The sequence below is a fragment of the Haliaeetus albicilla genome, chromosome 2, assembly GCF_947461875.1.
Source record: "Haliaeetus albicilla chromosome 2, bHalAlb1.1, whole genome shotgun sequence".
NCBI classification, from domain to species: domain Eukaryota; kingdom Metazoa; phylum Chordata; class Aves; order Accipitriformes; family Accipitridae; genus Haliaeetus; species Haliaeetus albicilla.
Genome location: NC_091484.1, coordinates 41,103,944 through 41,128,774, shown reverse-complemented (window position 1 = coordinate 41,128,774; position 24,831 = coordinate 41,103,944). Strand labels below are relative to the sequence as shown.

General features: G+C 37.9%; 1 protein-coding gene across 7 annotated transcripts in view; it reads left to right on the top strand.

The window, feature by feature from the left end:
• PLCL2 (phospholipase C like 2) overlaps nt 1–24,831 on the top strand; it is a 110,190-nt gene that overhangs the window by 2,757 nt on the left and 82,602 nt on the right. The window lies entirely within an intron of this gene.

The following is a 24,831-nucleotide window of genomic DNA, read 5'->3' as shown; positions in this document are numbered from 1 at the left end:
CAGACTCAACTTAGGGAAAAAATTAATTTAATTTATTACCAATGAAATTAGAGTAGGGTAATAAGAAATAAAACCAAATCTTAAAACACCTTCCCCCAACCCCTTCCTTCTTCCCAGGCTCAACTTTGCTCCCAATTTTCTCTACCTCCTCCCCGCCAGTGGCGCAGGGGGACAGGGAATGGGGGTTGGGGTCAGTTCATCACATGTTGTCTCCGCTGCTCCTTCCTCCTCAGGGGGAGGACTCCTCACTCTTCCCCTGCTCCAGCGTGGGGTCCCTCCCATGGGAGTCGGTCCTCCATGAACTTCTCCAGTGTGGGTCCTTCCCACAGGCTGCAGTTCTTCATGAACTGCTCCAGCATGGGTCCTTTCCACGGCGTGCAGTCCTTCAGGAGCACACTGCTCCAGCGTGGGTCCCCCACGGGGTCACAAGTCCTGCCAGAAAACCTGCTCCAGCATGGGCTCCTCTCTCCACAGATCTGCAGGTCCTGCCAGGAGCCTGCTCCAGCACAGGCTTCCCACAGGGTCACAGCCTCCTTCCCATGCAGCCACCTGCTCTGGCGTGGGGTCCCCCACAGGCTGCAGGTGGATATCTGCTCCACCGTGGACCTCCCTGGGCTGCAGGGGGACAGGCTGCCTCACCATGGTCTTCCCCATGGGCTGCAGGGGAATCTCTGCTCCGGCGCCTGGATCACCTCCTCCCCCTCCTTCTTCATTGACCTTGGTGTCTGCAGAGTTGTTTCATGTATTCTTACTCCTCTCTCTCTGGCTGCTGTTTTTACAGCAGTTTTTTCCCCCTTCTTAAATCTGTTATCGCAGAGTCACTACCGCTGTCGCTGATGGGCTTGGCCTTGGCCAGCGGCGGGTCCGTCTTGGAGCCGGCTGGCATTGGCTCTGTTGGACATGTGAGAAGCTGCTAGAAGCTTCTCCTAGAAGCCACCCCTGTAACCTCCCCTGGCTATCAGAACCTTGGAACCAAATATATTCTGCCCCTTGCCTCTGTGAATCACATATTTAAGAATTATCATTGAAATCCTCATTCATCACATCATCTTCACAAACTTCAGTCACATCAACAAAAAAAGAATTCCCCACACCAAAATCAAAATAACATCATCACAGCACTGAATAGAAGTGGGCAGTATTCACACACAATCCACCTCTCATCCCTTCACTGCAGTTAGAACAACATAAATTCCCTACAATCATTCCACTCTCTTAACATTGTTCAGTCCATGTTTTGCCCGTTACCTCTGTTCTGTTGGGTGGATGGTAGAAAAATGTGTACAAATTCAAGACTAGTAGTGTATCTCAAGTTGTGTTACCGTCTCCTGGACCTTTCTATAAAAACCAAGGGGAGAGCAAGAGCAGTCAGCAGTGGAACACATTTGACAGCCTGCACCCACCCTTCCTGTTCGAGCAGTAATGCTGGGCGTATACGTGTGTATGTGTGTGTGTTAAAGAAATTATAACAATAGACAAGGGGCAACTGAGCTTGGTGTTGGAATAACTTAATATTTACTGGTTTTGCCAGTGATTTTTTTACAGGTCTGATATTTCCTAGCACTGTTTTGTTTCTTCTGTGGTAGCCCAAGAAAGATACTAGCTTTGTTTGCAGTGTGTATCATGCCATCATGCTACTTTGTAGTGCATGATTTGATTATACAGCTACCTTCTGCCTCTCTGGGGACCAAACAAGGATACATACAATACCTAGGGATTCATGATATATTAAGATCAAGCAGCATGAGATAAGGAAATATGTTTCAGATTACATTTCACGAATACCCAAGTCAAGATTCTTAGTTCCTACAGAAATGATAGCACTTTGGAATATAAAATTATTCAACTTTCTGGTATTACCTCCGATGAATACCATTTTGCAAATGTGAACGGTAATCTGTATAGCTGCTAAGAACTGATTACTACAACTTTGTGTTACAGTTTGAATAAATACAACATGAGTGGAAAAATTTGACAGCACTACCTTTAAAGTTATGTCGTCCATATTTATTTTAGATATGACTGTTAATAATACTTCTGGGAAAAATCTCTTATCATCATATATACTGAATATTCTTCTGCCTGCTTAGTTCAGCAGTTCACAGAGTTTGAATCTAGTTGCGTAGGTCCCTAGTTTTTGATATGAAACCTTTTGGAGAATCTGGCATGAGTAGTAAACCTTAAGATGCTTCTTGTTGTCTGCTTTTGCAGAGCAAGTCTGCAAAACACAGTGGAAAAAGTAAAATGTAGTCTGTTTTTGGAAAATGTTCTGGAGTTTTAGTAACTTACATCAGTGATGTAAAACTGCTCTTAAAAAAATACATGGAGTAACCTCAGGAAACAGGTCCGTCCCATGCAGATTTCATACCTTCATGCAAAACACAACATCGTTAGTTGATCTGTAAAATGCGTGTTTGTGGAATATCCAATACTTTAAATGTTTTGCCTGCTGATTACTCTGTAGGCTTTTGAGTCACAAACAGAAAATTGACATTTGAATAGTAGTTCCAGTTGAGATTTCAGAACTGTATGTTTGTGCATGAAAATCACGTGCACAGAAATGTATTTTATTTTGGTTTTAGTCTGTGCTTCTACTGGTTGTCTGTTTTCATAACTCAGAGCACTTGCTGCCTTTTTTTCCTTTCCTTTCTTACTTGCAGTCTCTGTTATTTTTCTTTTTTTCACTGGTTCCATATTTTTTTCTTTCTATTTTTATTTATTTTATGCACCTGCATAATTTTGACTTTTTCTTTCTTGTTTGGTAGAAGAGGATATACTCTTCGAGCTTGAAGTGTCATCTAGGATGATGACAGGTGGTACAGCCACTATTACTAGACAAACTAATACAATCTTCATACCATGATAGTTTACTTGGCCTTTCACTATCATATATAAGCTGCATTTAGGTTGAAAGTGTTAAAGATTGTACCCTTCATTTGTAGCAATTTTTATGGAATAGCCTATTTCATTGCTTACCTTTGCTGAACCAAATTTGAGGGCTAGGGACTGCATATCTGTGTTTATGGAGACTTTTTCACTTTCTATTTCTTACTCTCCGTATTTATGAGATTCTGATTTTTCAGAGGTGATAGTGATGACACATTGTGCATTCATGGGATTTAGGCTCTTCAGATACCTGATCTGTGAATTAATTTATGTTCCACTTATTTGTACGTAGTGGGTTTTTTTTGGTCACTTTTTTGGTTTTGCATAATATTTTCCTCGGTGCAACTAGCTATGGTTTCCTATAATGTAATTTCCTACAACAGTTCGTATAATGTTCTGTAAAATGAATTTACAGTGAGTCCATCTTGCAGTTCAAAGTGGATTTAAGCATCTTGTGAACTTCTCTTAGCTGCTCTGACAGTTGGCAGTGAGCTTGCTTTATTTTTGTGTGAGACTTGTTCACATCTTTCTTAAAGAGACCTTGAAGTGGTAGGAGTTTGAGAATCTTGAAGGCAGCAAATGGCATGTGGTATATGTGTTTCCTCAGAGCTGCTTGCTTCCAGGGGTCTCCAGTAAATGCTTATGGAACCTCACAGTTTGTCAAAACTATAGACCTAGACAGAAAGCGATCCAGTGGGATAAATATGTCTGTATTAGAAGAGGTGTTAGAGTAATAAAATGAGAAGAGATACACGTAGAGACCACAGTTATTTAGGAAGACAACAAAGAGAAATAAAGGGAGAAAGGTGGCTTGGCATTCTGTGAGCAGGTGTGTTTTTATCAACATGTGTCTGGAAGCAAAGTCCAGGTTTTTTTTTTTTTTGCATGTAGTAATGCTGATCTCTGTCAATAAATCTGTTGGCCGAAAACTTAAACAAATTTCTATCTCCCTTTTTTATTCTGTGTGTAAACTCAAGCTTTCATTTTGTAAAGTCATGCACTTGCTGAGCATTGGCAAATCCTAAGTTTGAAAGTCTGTGAGAAGAGAGGAACCAAATTTAGCAGGTAGATATTCTAGGGTATAATCTTCAGCAGAGCTTTGCTTTTGAAACTAAACATTCTTATATCTGTGGCTTTCTGAGACTGGGGAGTTCTACAGCATGTGCATCAAGATCTTCTTTTTTCTTATTAAAATGCCAGCATATGTTATTATCTCATTCAATCTTTTATGATCTCCAGTTCATACTATATACCTGTTTGTATCAGGTGTACAAAATATGAAATATGGGGAATGTTACAAAGTATTTTCTACCACTGTGATTGTTTTAAAGGCTTTAATAAAGCCTTTTGTGTTCATGGTAAACTCTAAAGTAGTATTTTCAGTAGGTCTAGGTTCTCTGCAGTCTTAAATTACTTTACCCACAAAGGGATATTAGCAAGTCTTCATGGAGACCCAGGAACAGATCATACACATTCAACTTCCATCTAAAAGGATATAAAGGAGTTAGGTTGCTGGAATCAGTTTCAAATATATGAAATTACCTAATTTTCAGTCATCTTTCATATTGGGAAAGAAACCTGTGTAATGATGTTGTTAAGATAGTTATATATATATATATGCATTTATGCCCAAGTAACTTTTCAATGTGCTGGACATTTTCAGGTAAACTCGATTGAGCAGTCACAGGCTCAAAGGAGCTAAGGCTTCTTAAGTTCAAAGAAAACAGACATATAGAGGAAGGAAGGAGAAAACTAGCACGTACTTTCTTTCTCCATATCCCTTCCCTTTGGAAACAAAATGCTGTAGTATGACCTGAATTATTCCTAGTTACAGAAGACCTGTGTGGAAGAAAGACATGAATGTCCCAACAATAGAAGATGGTTTGCTCAGAGCACACGTGCTAATTGACACCAAAATTGGTACAATTGAGACCACAAAAAAAAAGCATATATTTGGGAAACAAGGCTATGATAGTTGAGCTACTCCTACATCTTACCTCAAGCAGGCTTTCCACTAGACTACCAAAGTGTAGATTTTTCTGAGGAGCTGTTTCTGGATTTGTTTTGTTTGTTTGTTTCTTAGTTTTTTCTTGTTGATTTACTGTAGATCTATCTCATCTCTGTGGTTTGTCAGATAGTATGAGAAATCTCAATCGCTAACTGCAGCTCCGTAAATCCTGGAGCTTTCTTTTAGAGGGTACTTTCTCTTTGAGTTGTTGGACTCTCAGCTAGATTATAGGAGGTTACCGGCACCTATCAGTATTTGTATTTCTCCTTCTTCATCCTCTACTACTGATTGTGTACTGGCTTCCTGATTTAAAAAAATATAATCTATACTTAACACCATATAGTGGCTCTTCCCAAGTCATATTTTCTGTCATACAAAAGCTGTATAGCTTAGGTATTTGCATATAGTATCCTATATATACATTAGACATATATATCAGGCAGTTTGCTACCTGCTGACAGTGACACTGGACTGAGATATGTCACAGCCACTGAGTGGGTATGTTGTGCACTGCATTTTGTATGTATTTTTATTTGCATTAGTACTTTCTGTAGACAGCAGTAATCAAATTTTTAGTTGGATATATGTAACAAAATTTAAAAAAAAAAGCGTTTGTAGAAATGTTTACACGAGGACACTCACTTTACCCAAGTTCAGCATGTAATCTAGTTAGCTTATGTACTATAGCCCATGAAGAGAAAGTATTTTTTCCGAAAGATTACTTGGAGCAGGAGCTTAATTTGTATGAATTTAGCTTCTCTGACTTCTCTTCTGGAAGAGCTTATCTGCCTATTTCTGTCGACCAAGTAAAGAGCTTGGCTAGTGTGAGTAACAGCAGCTCCTTCACCCCTTCCACCCCCAAATCCTTAGAATATCCACAAAACATGTTCAGTCTGTTCAATGGTGAAAAATCAGTTAATGGAATTTAAAAATCATTATGAATACCTGATGAGATTTTTTTATGCCTGTTATCAGGCTTGATTGAAGATATGACTATTAGTTTAGACTTTTTTTAAACTAGGAATTAGAGCAGTGGTCTCCTACCCATGGCTCACAGATAATACATTGCATTTGATTGCATTCATGGAAGATTAAAAAATTTAAACTGAAACTGACAGGACAAGTTAATTGCATAGTTTCCCAGCCTTTGCTGGTCCATGGGTGATATTGACGTCGATCTTTGTATTAATCCCACTGACTCCATTAAAAATCTGCCTTAAATAAAATTTGCTGATGTCCATCTTTCAGGGCCAAATTAAGTTAATACACGTATTGTAATACTAGTACATTGATTCTAAAATATTTATCTTTGCACACAAATGTGGGATTGTGTTCAAAATTCAGAAATCTAAATATAAATAAACTAGGAGGTAGATTTTTGGGGAAGAAACATGTATAATAATTTGTTTAACATACATGGAGAAGAAGAAAATATGATAAAAAGCAGTAGCATCTGTGTATTGAAGAATGTTTGAAAATAGGGCTGCAAGAGACCTCAAGAGGTCAGTCTACTCTGCTCTGCTGCTCTGCTATAGGATCAACTGTTAATAAATTTCAGTATGATGCTCTTTGTCTTTTAACCACCTTTTGTTTGTGATCTTTCTATGCAGAACTGCTGGGTGATTATTCCTCTTTGTATATGGGCAAAAGCAATCATCTGCAGAGTTTAAAAGCCTGCACTTGTCCTACTGACTGCATTCTAATTATTTCCGATCATATTTTCAATTTGTCAGGTTCTTTCTGATTTTAACTTACCTTCTAACTTGCATGCAGCTCTTCCATCTTCAGGTGAACAGCCAGCTTTAACTATGCACTCATTTCCATCAATACAATGATACGTGATTTTTTTTTTTTTTTTTGTTAAAGGATTGTAGTTTATGGGTTTTAAATATAAGTTCAAATTCTATACTCCATGGTTAAAATAAAATCGGGGTTTTTTTTGCTCGTTACCGCCTGTAAACTGGGCAATATGATGTTGCAGAATCTAGTTCAGAAATACAATTTATGAGAAAATATTTTTCCTTCAAAATATATTAAAACAATAGACAATAAGTACAAATTTATAATGTTATATATTATATATACTAGACTGCAGTGTTGGCATAAAAAAGGGTGCTTTGAAAGGGGCTGGTTTGTTTGTCTTTGAGGAGAGTCAGTAGCAAGTGTCATCTTACCCTGTTCTGCAGTTGTGTTTGCAAGACTATCATTACCGTTTTAGTTGATTTTCACATCTGGCATGCCTTTTAAACATGAGGTAGTGCCATTACTGTACTTCTTCCTGTTGAAGGAGATTATGTATGGAATGATCCTTTGGAAGGATGTGTTGCCCATTCTCTTGAATGCAGTACACCTCTTAATTTCTACTTAACTAGTTTCTTTTCAAGAACTGTCAGAATAGACTAACCTGTCCCTTGCTTCTGAAGACGAGCATGCCTGAGTTCACCCACCTCTTCCCTCCTAGACCTTGACCTTGCAAAACATCAATGTTCAAGACAGTGAAGAGTGCAATATAGCATGTGACTGGAAATCAGCAGTACTGAGGCTCACAGTGTTAAATGGTGCAGCCTTGGGAAAGTTAAATAGATGTGATTCATTTCTGCCTCTCCTGGGATTCCTTTTAATGTCATTTGACCCTTTGGAATAAGTAATAAAATATCCCTGAGTACTTCAGATTGTATACTGTGTTCAGGGATCTTTTCAGATACCAAACATTCATGTTCTGGAAATTGTAGTAGGTACTTCATAAGCGCAGGCAGACAGAAAGTGCCTTTAAACAAACAAACAAACAAACCCCTTTTCAGAATAGTGGCTGAGAGTTTTATAAAATGAAAAATATAAAATAACAAGATATTAAGCTGGATTTCCAAATATACTGAAAAAATATTTACTTTAATAAAAGAAACTTATTTGTGGGTTTTATTTTGGTATAAGCAATAGGAATCTCACAAATACATAGTGGATAATTGATATTATGCGTATTAGTGCCATGACTGTCCTAATACCTTTGCTAAAATGGCTGAAAATGGTTTGATATTTCCTCTAAATTACAAGATAATCATATTGCAGAAGAAAAAAGAATTTCTGCCCTTTTGTTATTAAGCACTTCCACAGAATTTTCAAGTTCTTCTTATGGTTGAGCTTCTGTGATTAAAACTTCTTTTTTTCTTTCCCTATTTTCTTTTCCTTTTTGTTTTTTTTGTGTCCTTTCTTCTTACCAGCATTATTATTTTGCCTTCACTAAAAAAGGCAGAGCATTATAAGATTCTGTGCATGCTTTGATGTGTTAGCATCCATGTGTGTGAACATAGCCCCATCCTTTACTGCCCTTTTTAGTGTAGGATAAGAGAGGAAGAATGATTGTGAAAGGCTGCAGCAGCAGAATGGTCTGTGTGGTTTTTGTTTCGTGAAGCACCTCTTATGATGGAAAATACTGGATGCTTTATATATTTCATTACCTAGTTCCTGATGACAAAAGTGTTTGACATTGTCCACTGTTTACTCTAACTGCACTCCTGAAAAGAAAGTGTAAATGACATTTTATTGAAATAAAAATTAATTTCATTGCTTAATTTTTTGTATTATTAAAGTGTAATTTGGACTAAAAGGACAGGAATTAATCTCGCTGTCAAAGCTTTTGTTTTCCTCCTACAAGTTATTGTTGGTGTTTTTAGGATAGGCAGTTGTTTATTGAGTTTAGGTAACTCCTGTAGATGGTACAGGCACAACTGTTCTAAAAAAAAAAAAAGGCAAGACAGCAACTTTATGTACTCTGCCATGCTTTTTCCTTTAATAAATTAGAAGCAGAATGAATATCTTTCACATACATATTGTAGAAAAAGTTAGTTTCTGAGTTGCTGGAATAATGCATTCATTGCAATATTTATGTGCTTACAAATACATATATTTTTGCTACATAAGGCAGGAAAGCCTCAGTAATAGTTGGAAATAAATTGCTTCAGGATATAGCTTGAATCAACCGAAACGTATTTTGCCATTTACAGCGAATGGTCACTAAATCAGGGGGTTTTTTTTGATATGCTGATAGATTGTTGCAAAAAGCGTTTCCAGCCTGAATCCTAGAGTTAAAGACTAATATTTATATGAAATGAGAATGTATTTAGTCGTGGCACGTTACTACCACATAGTGGAGAAAGCTAGAGCAGACATAAGTAGTTTGAGTTCGGATAGTATTATGTTTTTCTTGCTTTTGAAGAACCCCCAAGAGCATTTTATGGCTTATTGGATGGACTTCATTTGTTAAACTCCAGCTCTCCTTTATTTTATCTTTGTTCTCCCCTGTTGTAGTAGTTGCAGTGGTTCATCTCACAAGCATTGTTAGAGGTTGACACTTTACAGCTTTATTAGGTCCTCAAGTAATGCATACCATGTGCCTCACGCTTGGTCCTTCTTCAGTGAATGGCCAGCCTGGTTTGGAATCTGCTCTGGGAGTGGTGGTATAGTGTGAAGGCACTGAGTGCTTTTAGTTGTGAGTGTTGTCTTCTGGTATTTTGTAGATTTAGAAGTAAGGCTGTGGAAGAATTCATAACATGAGTCTTTCACTCTCCTGCTTGGCCTGGTTCTGGTTTGTCTCACCTTGTCTATTGTGTCACCCTGTCTGTTTGTCCCTCCTCTTCTTTGGTCTCTCCCCATCCCTCATTCAGCTTGGCTTTTCTGCTTCAGCAGCAGAGAAACCACAGACTGGACATACTCTGCTTTTCTTCCTTAACAGCTAGTGGAGATCTGTTCCCAGCAAAGTGCTAGAACAGAGCAGAGCTCTCTGTGGGGTGTGTGCAGTACTGCAATAGTTCATGTCTGCTTTTGAATCCCCAAAAAGGAGTAACAACAAGGGAGTACAGATTCCAGTGCAAGGCTGTCAACCTTCACGATGGGTTTAAGTCCCACAGGGTTTGAGACCTGAACTTATGATGAAGGCTGACTGTGCTGCTTAGGGTAGATGCATCTGTTTCCCCCAGTCTTCAAAAGTTGCCAGCCCTTGTGAATTTAAGAAAGGCTGCCAGGGTCACACCAAAAGTCCATTTGGCTCATTAGCTTGCCTGCAACAGCAACCGCCGTGAGATGGAAGAATAAATAGAAAAAGCCTCCTTTCCTGACATGTGCTCCCAGCCTTAAGTGATTTGGACCTAAGACATCATTGCGTTTAATAATACACATGTTTTTTTTTTTTTCCATTAATTATCTAAGGCCAGTTTGACTTTTGTAAGCTTTTCACCACTGTAAAGTCCTGTAGCAGTTTCTTAACTATGTGTTGTGTGAAGTCCTTTTCTGCCTGGTTTTACCTGGCAGCTACTGACTTGTTTACCTGCTGTCCCCTGGTGCTTGTGTTAGAAGAACACTTTCTCTATTCCACAAATGAGTTGAAAGGTGTTTGTCATGTTCAGTCTATGTCATCTTTTTTTTCCAGGCTAAAGAATCTTAATGTGTTTATTTGTTGCATGTATTGAAGTTTTTCTGTGCTTTTTTTTCATTCTGGTGCCCTTTTATGTATTTTTTTCCTTCCATTTTATTAATTTTTTGCAGTGTGGGACTAAAGTGGTATTCCAGATGTGAGCCAGTCAAATGTGTAAATCCACTATGGCATAATGAAGATTTAGCAATATTGTGATACTAGTTGGACTGTAATTTATTTATTTTTAGTGTTGTCATCATCAAAGATTTAAATGGTATCACTGTCACTAATTGGCAATGGGAGAGTGGTGTTAAAACCTTTTACTAAATATTTAAAACCTTCTCTTTGAAGAACAGTGTAAGAATGTCTGTGCTGGTGATGATGTTTGTGTTGGAAGTGGCTGGCATTAACATCTTTGCAGGAGACTGAAGTTCTGTTAGAAATCTTTTAACATGTTACAAAGTCTTATTATGGTGCTCATGACACAAAACATTGCGGATCAGCACATCTAGCTTCTAGCTATGGTTGAGTACATTTGTTTGCCCAGTAACAGAATAAAATGGCATGGACGTTGTATAAAGCTGAAAAATACAGTACTAATAAAAGTGCTTTCATTTTATAATAAGCTGTTAAATATGAAAGAAAGAGGAAGGACCTTGTTTTTGTAAATGCCATCTGATAGTATTTTGGATGTCCTAGATTTTTGAGTTTTAAGGTTCTTGCCCAGCACTTATGGTAATGGATTATTTTATTCAATCTTCTATTTCTTTTGCTTTTATAATGTGTGAGGCTCTTTAGGAGCCCTGTGTCAGAGTCCAGAATAACAAAGAAGGCATTTCTGGTCTTCAGGAAACTCAAAGCATAACAATGAGGTCAGATAGCTTCCTGAAAACAGAAGAGCATCTAATGTTTCACCTAAGAGGAGAATTCATCTGAGGGTTAAAAAGGTTATTAAATGGTTATAGTAAGCAATGACAGATAAAAATAATTAGAAGTTTTTAGGTCCCATGGCATTGATACAACAGCATTATCTCAGAAGGAATTCCTAACACTTTGTCACTTGAGCTGTTGAAAGTAGAAATGGTGTGAGGAGTCTGTTAGGATGCTGTCCTGAGTTTTCCTTATGATTACCTCCTTTCTGCTCCCCCCCCCCCCCTTTTTTTTTTTCTTTCTTTCTTTCTCCTTTGAAGAGGGGAATTGCTTTGTTCTTCCCTTCTTCAGAACTTTCTGAACTTTCTGGCTACTGAGAAGAGGAGTAATCCCTATTAGCCTATTCCTTCTCAGTTGGGCTGCTGTGTTGAGACGGGAGAAGACACCTTTGCTGTTCCTGAAGTCCTGAGGATTCCTGAATCCTCATGCTTTTGTGTGTCCACTTTGTGACAAAGTCCAGTGCCTGACTCATCATTTCTGAGCATCACTTTCAGCAACATTATCTTTATGTAGTTCTGAAGTTTCAAAGCTTCAGATAATTCTACCGCTTGCTTTAAAATGTCTGATAATGTGTTATTGTTCTTCTGTTTGAAAGTGACACACAGTCAGTTGGAGTAACAGGAATAGAACATGACATGGATTTACATTGTTTTACATGTGGAAATTAATATTTCTGTCCATAAATATTGAACTTAACCTACCAAAATAGTTGTTTAGGAGTTCCTGCCTTGCCAGGAGAAAATGTACTGGTTTTGTCCTAGTAATTGCTGATGTATTTTTGTATTAGCCAGAAATCATAGCTCAAATACATACTTTCAGTGTGGTCAGCTGCAGCAAATATATTTTTTTCTTCCACATCTAATCCCAAATTCTGCTCTGTCCTTAGTGGATATATAAAATTTACTATAATCATTGGGGGCGAGGGGGGAGGTAAGTGGGATAAAAAAAGAGCCTTGTGATTAAAGCTTTGGCCTCTCAAAAATGATTTGCAAGATAGACCACTTGCCACAGACCTTAGAATCTTGAATTAATTTTATTAAAAAAAATTAAATTCTAATGTTTAGATTTATAGTATAGTCTGCAAACAATCCTTGCATGTATTGGAAATACTCTGAAGTGAATAATTAATTATTGAATTTATTTCAGATCTTTCTCACTTTTTCTGGTGAATTAGTAAAATTACATTATGGAATACTATCAACTAAATGCATCTTTTGCTAAGAAAACATACCACCTTGTGATTTAACATAGTGCCTAATTATGCACCATGAAATAGGTTTTATATTAATTCAGTAGAGGCTCAGAGTACTTTATCAAATGGTACTTGTGGCTGAGGTGATGGAGGTATAAGAATTTTTTGATGCGCTCTGTTAAAATACAGCATAGCTGTTAAATGTTTAAAAAGTTTTTGTATAAAACAAATAGAAGTGAAAGTATATGAAACAGAAATGCAGAGCAACATTATGTTTTTTTCTGTTTGGTTCAGAACCTTACCCCTATCTGCCATGTCACTAAATTTTGCAATAGTCAAAATTAGCCATAGTAAAAGCTACTCCTTACTTTTTTTTTTGCTTACTACTTAAAATATTTAGAGTACAGTTCTGTATTCTAGGAATGCACACCTCATAACTCTTCCTTATTTTAAATGTCTGATCTGCACCACTTATACTTGTTGATGGGAATAAGTCAGGGTCTTCTGCTGCAAACTTCTGTTTGCTGCTTTGATCATAAGTGAGGTGGGCTATTGTGTGTGTTTACTTCTTTATTCCAGGATTTTTAAAAAATACAATACAGAGTGACCTCTTGGTCCATTGGTTTAAAAATCTTATATAATTATTAACAATGCAGTTGTATGAACCTTCCTCTTTTTACTTGCCTAGAAGACATTGCTAACAAACTTGTGGAGGTCCTTGCAGGACAATGTAAACAGTATTGGTCTTGCAGTGATCAGCTGATTAGACAGTTTAAAGCCCTTCGTAACCTTCCCTATCCTTGAATTCTGATTGTATTCAGGATAAAACCAATATTAGTGAATATTTCTGTCCATGAAGTTGACCTGCAGTAAGTCCTCATGAAAAGCAAGCTCATAAGCATAGTAGTAACTTCTTCAGCCTTACTCTTGAACTTTTTGGGACTCCCCAGCTGAATTTTCTTTCTTTGTTGATCCCTCAGTTGCTTTAGACAGTGTGTTCTCTTTTGCTTACTTTGATTGTTTTTCTCTTTGGTTTAACTGTAATGAAACCCTTTGAGATAAAGTGTATGAAGTACATGTTTTGCATTCCTGCTATGTTTACCTACGGTATTCTCTAACCTTAACATTCAAAAATCACAACTCAAGTCCTCAAACTCTGAGGTTTTTTAAAAAAACATAAGACATGAAAATTAATGTATTGGTTTCAGTGCTCCTTTGACTTAAGCCATTCTGCACGTGTGCCATATTTTCCAAGTCTTGGCATAGGAATGTATCAATAAATATAAAATTTAAGTTAATTTGGAGATTCTGATATCTAAGGACTTTAAGAAAACACCAAGCATCATGAGATTTGCCATAACATTTGGAAGACCATTTGATAATTACACAGATAGCTATTATGTTGGGCAGATAACACTAGATAACAGAATATAATACTGATAAACCATTTTACTTTTTATCATTTTACATACTTGGTCTTATTCTTTTGTTTCTTTGTTTAATTGCTGTTTTATTAGCAAGACTAGCAAGGTGCTAATGTGTATTTTAAGTAGTTTCAAACTCTCTTGACAAAGATTTCATGAGTTTTGTAGTTAATTGTTTCATGTTTAGTTATGTTTAGGAAGAATGTTAACTGTTCTTTAAACTGATCCTATATTTAAACTATTTGTTTCAGCAATTTGAGAGCAATTACCATATATTCTGAATTGTGTTAGAATAGAGGCCCTGCAAGCTTTATCCACATACTGTGGTGATAACAGGAATCAGATGCTCACAAGCTTCTGTTCAGCTGACTGTGAAAATTTCTCTAGAGGAAATCAGGATAAACAGTTCTACAAAATTCTCAAAACTTATAACCAGTTACAGAAAACTGAGGACCTAAAAGTATACCAGTTTAAAAAACCAAAAAAGTTCTGATAGTCAAAAATTCTTAAAATGCTGTTCTTGACAGGCAAAACTTCAGAAAAAAGTGAGGCCTCGATTCAAAGCTCTTAATTTGTTATACTAGAAAGGAAAAAAAAAATAGTTCTGTATTATTTCAGGCCAGCAACTTGGCAGGAATTTAAATCTGAGTCCAAGGTTTCTGGAACCAGAGGCTTGAGAATGTTAGCAGGTTTCAGGGCTGGTCATGAGGGGGAAATACAATGATTTCACAGATAGCTGGGATACAAATCATAATCAGAAAGTTTAAAGGAGTTACTTGGAAAATGTGGAATTATATATGATAACAAACAGAAAGAGGTGTGTGTTAAGTGTTGGTGTTGCATATGTTCCTTGTTGCTAAGTAGTAGGGCAGTTTTTGAGAGCCAGTGAAAAAAATAATGGCTTTCTGGTTGTGGGTCAGGATGTGGTCAGGGTGAGTTTTGTGCCAAGAATAATGTGACTGAATGAGGCAAAATATTTTTGAGTCCTTTACCTACAACTTTGGTAGCACATAAATGATTTCAGCACGGTACAGCATTGTGGAAAGCTACTAGTCACTAGTATTTTGTGGTGGTGTTTTTTTTGTTTCTTTTTTTCTGGATGCCAGTTAATTTCTTGCTGGAAAGTGTCTTGGGAGATCTTACTGTGAGAGGCAGTTGTTGAGCAGCAGCAAAATCCCTCTGTGACTTGTCAGATCATCTCTCAGTATTACCGTGTATGAAATGAATGTGACATTTCTTAACCCTCCTTCTGGAAATATGGTTCTTTTTGTGATGGTTCTTAGTTTATAACGTTTCTTTCTTAATATAGGCAGATTAAAATTTTGTGTCTAATATATTTTTCTTTTGTTTCTACCCTGCTTTTAATGAAAGTCATGGTCGTCCCAGGGAGGAAGCTGCATTTTCTCTTTAATGTTCCAGTGGGAAGACAAACAGGACTGCCATTCTTGCACCTGCTACATTAAGGAAAGGGAGGGAGGCAACAGTTTAGAGAAAATAAAACATGTTTGGACTTCTGTCTTACATTGCACTACTGCTCAGGAGTAAGAAACGTTCTATTCCAACTATGTTTATGTAGATGGTACAGGAGAATGCTCTTCATTCACTATGTCTGTGGTCATTCTGTGTGTTACACTAGCTGCAGTTCTGTGAGGCAAAAATTATGCTGCTTGAAACTTCCTCGTTTCTGTCCCTGTTGTTTTTGCAGCTTGCCAAACTCGTTACTTGTTCTAAATCAGCAATGAAAAGCCATTTCTCCTTGCCTCCAGGAAATCTTTGTGTTAATTTAATTTGTTACTGTAAAACATGATAAGAAATGCACTAAAACTGTAGGAGACCTTGAACCAAACTGTTACTGAAAAATGTACTTATCTCACATTTTACATTTTCTTTCAGTGTTCACAGTAACTAATTGGGAGAAGGTGACACCTGCTAGAATTTTGTAACCCTGTTTTTTTTACATGTAAGAACTAAAAAAAAATAGTCTGGTTTTAAGATGTAACTTCAGCCATGAATGCCAGAAAAATTTCACAGTTTATGGGCATTTTTTCCCCAGTTCCTTGACCAAATTATTTTGAGATTCCTTACTAAAGGTATTTGTTATGCTCAACTTTTCACAATCTATTTTCCTCCAATTATTGCAAAGCTTATTAGGGCTGAGACACTTGTTTGCAATTGTATATCATAGAGAAACAAGGTCTCAGAAATCAATGTAAGGGACAGAACCATGATCAAGAAAATGTTTCTGAACAAATACTTTGGAAGGAAATCTGGCAGTTTTTCAAATAGAAGGAAATAAGAACTTGATGCAAAAAGCTGTCATTTAAGGTGTCATCATGTAACTCCTTCACTTTTAATTCCATCCACACGTTACCCCCCCCGCCCCCCCTTCTTTTTTTTGTGTGTGTGTGCACGAGGCTGTGGGGAGTCTCTTCTCTGGCCCGTCTGTTATTCGAGTTCTAGTAGTTGACTGGTGTTGGTAGCTAAGAACAATAAAAAGAATAGTGTCATTTTCTTTTTCACAACTATATGCATAAAATTATTTTATTATATGTGTTTCTTCTTCTCATAGCATGCATGTTGGCTGTGTATCACTTCATATTTTTGGAACCTTTTCTTTTAAAAGGTAGTAGCATAAAGTTATTGTCATTTTCTTGGGCCAAACTTGTAAGCTTGTTCTATTTAGTTCAATGCACAGGATTTATTGAATGGACTACTTTTATTTTTGTGGATATATGTATTTTAAGGGGAAGACCAGTTTACCAGGAAGACAAAATATCTTATTTAATATGAGTATCATTGAATCAAAGTTGTGGTTTTCATGCTATTTGCTCCTGATTCATAGGAATGTTCTTGATTCATAGGATTCATTGGAAGAGCCAGATGTGTGAATAAAACAGAATTCTGCTTGCCTTTAAAATTGTCAATATAAACTTAAAAGCAGAGATATTTTAAATATTCCTCATTTAATTTGAGACCAATTAAAAATACTAGTTACCCTTCACGTTTATTTTGTGCCTTGGAGATGATTAACTACTTGGGAAGAGAATGTTGTATTGCTGTGGTGTTCCAAATGGGCCAACTGGCTTCTGGTCCATAGCGATACCAGTTTGCTGTTCCAACAAGTTTGTATTGTTAAAAAAACACCACAAAGCAGGTCGGAGCATTAAGGGAGAGTGTTTATATAAAGGGAAAAGGGAAAGGTACAGAGTACTAGAGTTGCACATCTCTTGTGCTCTGGTTCTTCTACATCTCATTTTCCTTTACACTTTGATACAGCCAAGGAGAAAGGAAGTGGGAAGTAGCTGAAAACTACCTTATGTTCTCCTCTCCTCCTGGGGCCAGCCACAGATGTGGTAGTCGGATCCTTGCCATGAGCGAAAGTAGCTTCATTAGTTGTTACAAAGGCTCTGTATGTTAAGTTCCTCAGTAAAATTCACTTCCATCTAGCCTGTGTTCCTGTTGGAAAATAAAAGGTGGGTTTTGGAAGCTGTTAAACTGGTAGTTAGCAGCTAGTCTGTTCCAGTCGTGTGCTGTAAAGCAAGCATGGTGGTGCAACAATCTCCATCATTTGAAGCAGATCAGAGGCTTAAAAACGAATATAAATTAAAGTTGTTTATTCTCAAACACACCTCTCTTTCTTAAGCTTTCTTAAGTCTTCTGTTAAGAATGGCCTTTCTGCATCGAGCCCATCATCCTGTCTCCACTGAGAGTGGGCATGCAGAAGGGTGCTTGAATGCAGGCTCTGAGAGGCATGCAAGGAAGGCAAAGCTGAAGGTCGTCTAGGCAAAGGATGAGCAACAGGACAAAATAAACTGATGGGTGGGTGCCCACTGAATAGATACTAGATGGCGACAGTCTGCTCAGAAAAGTATAGGGAGTGGAGTTGCATGGCTTGGGAAAGCCTGAACTCTTAATAACTGAAAAAGACAACTCGGAGCTGAATGTCGAGGCTGCCCTGTCCCTGATCCACAAGTGCTGGCTGGATTCTAGCACAGGGAAGAACAAGGTACCAAAGTACCACGTTGGAGCTTCTCCAGCAACCCAGCTGCTTCACAGCGAGGTCACCTGGAGTGTATAGTCACGCTAGGGCCAGTGCAGCCATCACTGCTGCCTTTGCCTCCTGGGCTGCTTTGCCCTTGAGCTGTTGCTGACTGCAGTCAAGGCTGCCAGGCTGGGGAAGCTGGGTGAGAGCTGCAGCAAAGCAGCTTTGTGAAGCCAAGCATCCAGCTGTGTGGTGTCGTTGCCTCTGCGGAGTTGAGAGGCCTCCGGGAGGTGCCCAGGTGCTGTAACAGCCTCTCAAGCTCCACAGCACTTGGAAGCAAGGACAGCATCTCCCATTGTCTCAGAAACCTCAGTGCGGAGGAGGAGGAGACAGACAATGAAGCCCTGGTCTGTGCTTTGACTTCAATAATGAAAAATTTTGCTGCTCCCCGCCCCTGGTTTTTGCAGAGAGAAGTGCAAGCGTGAAGTAAATATGTATCATTATCCCTCAATATTGACCTAGTATTTTTCAGTGACCTATTGCTCAAGGGTTTTCTGAGTCACAGGTGGTATTCTCGTATTTAGTATCTACATCTGAAGGGCAGGTTTTGCTCCCATTATTTTTCCAAGTTTCTTTTTGAACCCTGTACACTTTGGTACCTGTAGCACATCCTGTGGCTCAGAGTTCCATATCTTGAATGTGTTTGTAAGGAAAAGGTACCTTCTCTTCTTTATTTTGAATCTGCCACCTGCTAGTTTAATCTGATGTCTCCTTAATTTTTTTTTTATAGGGTGAGAGGGTGAGCAATCATTCCTTATGTTCTTTATTTCACTTGTTAATTAATATTCTGATGTCACATTTGCTGTCCTATAAAGTAGTCATGTATGGTGTATAACTTGAAAGATTTCTTGAGATCTTGGAATCATATTTTTAACATAACAGCTGTGCAGTCTACTTGGAAAGAATTGAAGTCTTTTATTAATAATGTGCTGTGTCCCTCAGCCTCTTTTTCCTCAGTATGTGAAAGTATCTTGGCCACATCTGGAATCTCAGTGCATAGGGATCTTGTGACACATGTTGACAGAACTAGTTTATCTCATTTAACTGTAAGCCGCCTTTCACCTATAGCAGACCTCTTCCACACTAGCAGTTTGTTTTGACTTTGTGAACTTGTGTGCTGGTAGTAATTTCCCACTGATAGTCTTCATTACATTGAGTTTCTGAAACATCTGTCATATCAACATCCTCATTTAAAGTTTGGCATTCCTGTTTCTCCATCTTGTTTGTCTGCATTGTTTAAATGTCTCTGTTCTGTTTTATCCTCATTCACTATTGAAGTGTAGTCACTTCCTATCCTCTCTCTTATTTGAGTATACAGTGTTACTGTGATTCTTCCACAAAGGATTCATCATCTTAAACTGTGTGCTATTCAATCCTTAACAGCTTTTCTCAGCTATTAAAATCTAAAAGGTCACAGAAAAGTATTGAATTAAATTGCTTACACTGTTCCTTTTTGGTTTAGATGAAGCCTTCTTCCAGTATGTGCTCACTCTGTTTCTTCTAGTTTTGGCAAATCTGCTTGGAATTATTCTTCCCAGAATTAGCCTCTCTAGGGAGATATGAGCTCTATATTCTTTTACTTATTCTCCTTCCCTTCCATTTACCTCTTTTACCCATATAAAAAAGAAAACCATTCTTAGTTCTGAAAATGATTGGAATGATTTGATGACTTCTGTGTGTGGGAGAGAGGAGGGTTATTTTCTTCATTCTTGATGCCTTTTTCTCTTTTCAAGGAGTTCAAGTTGGCCTTTTGTTAACAGAAATTGCTTGCTGGTTGAATCCATTAACAAAGTTCTTGCATTGAACTTAAGAGACCTGTGGCTATCTCATGGTGGGTACTGGAATTATTTCTTCATGCTCAGCAGGGGTGGGAAATGTGGTGTGTATGAGAGATGAAAATGAACAGAAAACTGTTCAGTGATTGTCCATAGTGTTTAGTAATATACTGATGGGAATTGATAAAATCCAGTTGATCTGGAGGGTCCTTAGCAGGTCAATCTGAATCATTTGGAACTGGAGAATATTCTGCGGCCATGAAAATGGCAGCCCTCAGTGTTCATCCCTAAAAGCTGAGGCTGCAAGAGAGGATTTCTTCCACAGCTCCTGTTTAGTATTCAAGCTTTATTGCTGCCACATTTTTATTACTGATTGAAAGTAAGATAAAAACTATTTTTATTATTTCCATGCTTTTTTAAAAATCATTTTTTTTATTGTAGATCCAAGTTAGAACATAGAACTAAATAGAACCTGCAAAAACTTAAGGAAGATGACCTTGTAAGTCTGGTTGCTTAAAATGGCAGAATCTCTGCCTGGAGGATTCACAGGAATTGTAGTTTTGTTTTCAAGTAAGAATTCTTCTGTTACTTTTGATACTAGTTGGAGGCTTTGAACTCCAGTCTCTATCAAGACCTTCAGGAGAAATCTCCTTTTCTCCCAAGGGAAATACAGAGAATGGTTAGTTCCTCAGAAGATTGCTGGACACATTTTCTGTCTACAGTACTAGAAGCTGCAGATAATTTGGAAGTAGAACCTAGAAAAAACAATCTGGGCTGTGACTGGTTAGACTAAACAAACGGCAGTTTCTGGGGTACTGAGAAAAAATTTGGAAACACTTTGGCAACACAGCTGTTGAACAACATGGTAAAATGACTCTTTCTAACTTAAGAATCTAAAATTATTTCTGTGACTTATAGAAGTGTGTACAGGTTTAGTATCAAAGTAATGAGAATACAACTCCAGAAGAAATCGAATTGGTAAGTTTTCTTAGAAGTTTATGTATTTTATTGCTTGCTCTGCAGCATTTTTCTTGGCTATTTTTTCTCCGTATTTTTTTTTTTTCCTCCATATAGTTGTCTTTTAACTACAACAAGGACAGTGTTATTAATCCCAAGAAGGTGCTAGTGACGATCCTTTTAGCAGAAAACAGGGCTGGAAGGGATCATGGAAGTTACCATGTGTAGTGGGTTGACCTTGGCCAGCAGCCAAGCACCCACACAGCCGCTCACTCGCCTTCCCCGCCCATGGCCAGAGGAGAGAGTAGGAGCAGCAAAAGCAAGAAAAACTCGTGGTTCAAGATAAAGACAGTTTAATAAGTGAAGGAAAGAGGAAAGAAAAACAAGTGATGCAAAGGAAATCACTCACTACCTCCCACAAGCAGACCAGTGACCAGCAAGTCTCCAAGCAACAGCCACCTTGGAAGACAAGCCCTCCCCTTCTGCTAACTGAGTTTTATTGCTGAGCATGTTATACAGTACAGAATATACCTTTGACCAGTTTGGGTCATTTGTCCTGGCTGTATCCCCTCCCAGCTTCTTGTCTACCCCTAACCTATTCGTTGGAGTGGGGCTAGAGTGAGGGAAGAAAGAGCCTTAATACTGTGCAAGCTCTGTGCAGCAGCAGCCAAAACATTGGTGTGTTATCCACACTGTTTTAGTCACAAATCCAAAACACAGCTCCATACAGGCTGCTGTGAAGAAAGTTAACTCCATCCCAGCCATATCATGGTTTTTCCCATGTCCCAGAGTGGAGTCATCAGAGTAATAACACTTCTAAATAAGTACATATATGTATGATTTGGAGTTTCTCTGTGTGTATTTTGGTTTGGTATGCTGATGTCTTTTAAATGAACCATTTCTTGTGGTTTGGTGTTGATGAATGTAGGGAATATGACAGATTTGTGATCAGAAAACTTGCGTACAGCTAGTATGGCTTTGAAAAGTGATTGCTTTTAAATGCTTAATAGCTCTTTAGAGTACTTAATTTTTTAAGTATTACATACATTAATTAAAAATTTTGGCTCAGTCTGTAATGGAGATTGAATCATTGCAAAGCTGGTGCAGCCTGCAGGCTGTCGAGGCTGGCTTTATAACAGCTCTGTCTTCAAATTTCCCTGGCTGCTGCTAATACCAGTTTCTCTACCTTCTGCATGCCTCTTCCCATCTTTTTGCCAGTTGAGAATAGAGTGGTGTTAGTAAAAAATCTTAAGGCTATCATGTATTTTCAGTCTTAACAAGAAAAAAAGGCAGACCCTGGTCATTTGGAAAAGGGTGACAGTCAGTGCTAGAGAGGCGAAATCTTCATGGGTTTTTCAAAGTACAAAGTTTTATTTTAGTAACAGGGAGAGGCTTTGATCAATTCAGTTTTCATCTTGCAGTCTACCCAGTGCATCAAACTTCCTTATAATTTCAGTAATTGTATGTCACTTTCTAGGAATGATCTAGTACATGTAGGTCAAAAAGTCTGATAAGATAATAATATTTTAATAACATTTTAAAACAATTAATTGTTCCTGAGCTGTCAAAAACTTGTCTTGAATTCAAAGAGAAAATGGCTTGCTATCTACAGTACTCATATATTTGGGAAAAGGAAGTTTGTCTTTCATGTAAAAACTGTTACACAGAAACTGCAGAGAAATTACCATAGTTATTATTTCATTGTTCAGGCTGCTTTATTTCCTCTGTTATACAGGTGAGTAGCTTAGCAGGAATTAGTTTGAGAAATAGGTCCTAGATTTTGTGTCATTTACTCTTTTTCCGTGTGTAGGTATTTAGAACAGGACCTTAGATTAACTGCTCTTTAAAGCCCTTGTGTATTTTTGTTTGTATAAAATTTTGGTTTAGGTAAAACTTAAAGTTATTATCTTTGTATAAACAAAATCAAAGATTTTTGATTCCCCTAGTTGTTCCTCAGTGTATGTGGGCGTTTTAAAAAGTAAAGTATTAAATGCTTGCAGAAAATGCAAAGCTTGACTTGAAGTGTTTTCCTGTAACTAACTGCATTGGCACAAATAGGTGCAATTTTATACATGAATGGTTTTGAATTAAATGAGAGATAGACCAAGTGCTAAATTAGCATTAATTAAATTGGCATACATTTATTATGACTTTCTGTAGCCATCAGAATATTGCCAGCTAAAGTGCTCTTTGGTTGACATGTGAACATATATTGTACATTCTGTGACTAATGTTTCTTTGAACATTTTACAAAACAAGGCAGTGTTAATTTTACTTCTGCATTGTTAACAGAGCTCAGTATGCAAGTGCCTGTAACCTCTTTGCAGGGTTTTATGCAACACAAATGGAGGAATTGGAAAGAAAGCCCTTTTGCTGTAGAAGAACTTGCACATTGGTTTACAGTGGAGTGTACTAGCCCTGCATGCAGCCGCTGAACAGGCTAGCAAACAGGTCATCAGAAGGCTTGAGAAACAGACAGCTGGGAAGTCAGCCATAGACTGAACTGTTACTGATGGAAAAATACATTCCCAAGCTTGGCATCTTGAGTCTGCCACTGCCAAAAATATCTGTGAATGGTCTGTTCTGAAACACATTGGGCAGAAAAGGTTAAAAAGAAGCACAGTATTAATACTACAAACAGGAGGAAGCAGTGCCAAGATAGTGTTGGATTTATCCTATGACCAGTTTTCTTTCTAGCTGCAGTATGGTAGAAGGCCAGAGTGTGTGTTGCAGACCTTGTTTCATTCACACCATATAGAAGTTGCAGAGAAAGGATTGCTATGCAAACATCCACTTTCAGACAACTTTTGGTCAGCTGTTAGTGAAATGCCAAATAATTGGGTTTTTTGTTTGTGCATTGTTAGGGAAAGTTCGTTAGTCCTGTTGTCTGAAAAGCAGATTCGTAACCCAGTGTGCAACGAGCCAATAATCACACACTTGGGAGAGACATTATTTATTTCATATTTGTGTAAAGATGGGTGCTAGGTGGTAATTCCACAAAGCTAGCACACCCTGCAGTTAAACAAGCAAGCCATTTATACAGTTTTAGATTTACCCACTTAATTCCAAAGTCCTTCCCCAAAGTCATTATTGGTAGTCACTTATCTGCCGCCATTTCTATTGGGCTAAGGTTTTCTCTGCTTTGAATTAGAAGTACAGTGTTTTATTATATAGTACATGCTCAAGGCAGGGCGGGGGGGTAAGTCTTTTAGGTCTTGAACTGAGTTGGTGGTCGTGATCTCCCCCTGCCACCGTTACGTTTCCCTTAGTTCATGCTTCTTTGGCAATCATCCGGCCTTCGGTGTCTTCTAGAGCAGGATGTTTCCTTCTTATCAGTCTTTAGTTCCTTCTTCGAGGGCATAGTGGCTGGCAAATATACATCCTTTATACAAAGTAACCAGGCCTACATAGTGAAACTGTTGAGTAATGGTCGTCCTTAAAGGACAATGCATCTTGTTTAACCCCTTATTCAGCAGTATCACCACAGTTAGGCTGTAACTCAAACAGGTGACTGCAGTCCTATTAAAATATATTGGTTCTATTAAACCTGGTATCTTCAAACAGGAGTGAGAAACTGCTCTTAAGATTTAGGAATAGAAGATGTTAATGCTGGAGCGTGGATATTATACCATTAAGAAGAATTGTTTGAAGTGGGTATTTTTATCTGGTTTTTTTCGGCAGTCTTATACTCCTTAGTCATAATTTAACATATAAAACTTGCCAAAGTTAAATAGAATGTGGGAAGAACATACTTGTTCTTAGTTAGCATCCATTTAGAAGTGGGGGAATGGTGGTGGGGAAAAAAAGACACTTTGCAGAATCTAATATTCTTGCTGAATTCTAGTACTTATATCTAGTCTTTGAAATATAATTTTTTTTTTAATGTTTTAAAGCTTAAGAAAAAGGTAACGTTTAATAGATGAAGGTAGCAAGGAAATGTGAAATGTCATCAAATGTTAGAGACAATTGGATTTTTGTTGGTGCAGCACTGAAATGAAGAAGCCAAACCATACTGATACTGCACTTTGCACTCACTAAAGCAGAAGTAAGCAGCTGTTGTACAGCTCAGTGTTAAACACAGTAGTGCAAGGGTCGTACCAGTAAAAGCAAAAAATTAACTTACCATGTTGTGTTGGAGAATTGTTGGATGTGCTGTTCTCAGATTAAGACCTGACCTGAAAGGTGGTGTTTGCTGATTCTAAGTAATGAG